This window comes from Colobus angolensis, unplaced genomic scaffold (genome assembly GCF_000951035.1).
Source record: "Colobus angolensis palliatus isolate OR3802 unplaced genomic scaffold, Cang.pa_1.0 Scaffold12, whole genome shotgun sequence".
In the NCBI taxonomy this organism is placed as follows: domain Eukaryota; kingdom Metazoa; phylum Chordata; class Mammalia; order Primates; family Cercopithecidae; genus Colobus; species Colobus angolensis.
In genome coordinates, this window is record NW_012113141.1 from 13,065,542 (window position 1) to 13,067,044 (window position 1,503).

General features: G+C 38.5%; 1 protein-coding gene across 1 annotated transcript in view; it reads right to left on the reverse strand.

Annotated features, from left to right (window-relative positions):
- The window catches only part of LOC105503020 (nuclear pore complex-interacting protein family member B6-like), a 25,768-nt gene that overhangs the window by 1,048 nt on the left and 23,217 nt on the right, over window positions 1-1,503 (reverse strand).

Here is a 1,503-nt window from a genome sequence, read left to right on the forward strand (position 1 = left end):
TTGTCTGATTTCTTCATATAGGATAGAAAAAAAAGAACATGTACTAGGAGTTTGATAGAAGCAAAGAGTGATCTACAAAGATGAAAGAGCAGCAATCACGTGCGCCCCACAGCTACCACTAGATTTTATGGGGAAAGCAGCTGGCCCAGTTTGGAGCTAGTAGAAATATCAAACACATGAAGAAATGAGAAACAAAGAAACATTGTGAGGCATGAACGTTTCATGGCACCCACGATGTCCCTGCTTGTAAGATAATGAGACAGAGGAGTAGATAACAAGGAGAAAGATGAGAAGGTGCAAAGTTATCCAAGTCAAACAGCTCAACTGAACTTTCCTTAATGGAATATTTAAAAAGTGGTACATTAAAAAACTTCCTCCAATTCACATCAAAAATTCTCTCTTCAGGACTAAATTGGGTAGAGACTGTTCAATGTGCCTAGATATCTTCATAACTCATATGTTTTCTGTTTTCTACATATCTTGAAGGGCAGTGCCAAATGATGTATAATTATCTAGGTTGTATAAATAAAACATACTTCCTCTTGCCTTGAGGATAAAAAAGCATCGTGGTATTAGCACTTTTTTCTTGGATCATTGTTCAGAAGATGTTTAAGCCCCTAGACACCCACAGTTTTACTGTCATGAACAGCAAGAGAAAACGTAGAGCTCAATTTACTCAATGAACAAAAATGCTCAAAAGCCAAATTATGGCACAATTTAGCAACCACATTCTTACCCAGTACAGACTTTTGACATACTGATCCCTCTCCAGTGGCGACTGGGAACATGGACTTTGAATGATGCCATTCGAAATGACCACTCATTACCCTGCCCAGACACACTTTTCATTGATTCTTCAGAGAGCAGTTCCAAGAGATTCTCTGGGGCTTTCTCTGCATCATGAGAGACAGTGCAGTTCAGGCCTTCACCTTCCTGCAGTTTGTTGCCTCTTCCTCACGATCTCAGAGGAACTTTGTCTCAGGCCAACTGTTTGTTCCTTGGGCTCTTTCATTTCTCCTAAAAATCATTTGCAGCCCTGCCTACATCTCCATCTCCCTTTTCTCTGAGAAGAGGGTGCTCTTTAAGCATCAGTCATCCGGCCCTTCTTGCAGTCTCATTTTTTGGCTGGCTCCCATGTTTATGCCTGTTAATGAGGTTCTATGTTTTCCTTCTCCTGTTAAGCTGTCTGTTGTTAGTACATGGCTGCAGTGAACCTTTAGAGAGGAGAGTGGAAGCTTTCCTTCCACCCATACAATAGAACTATAAAGCAGAAAAGTTTAGAAAGAATTTCTTATTTAAGTGCTGAAACTTTTTAAAAATTAAAAAAAGTCTGCCATAATTTAAATGGCAGATTTTTCATAATTCTTATGCTAATAAATCATTTTCCTGATTTTTAAAATAAAACCCAATGTTCATAATGAAGTCTGGAACCACAAATTGTTTTAAATAATTTCTTTTTTTTTTTTTTTTGAGATGGAGTCTCACTCTGTCCCCCAGACTGGA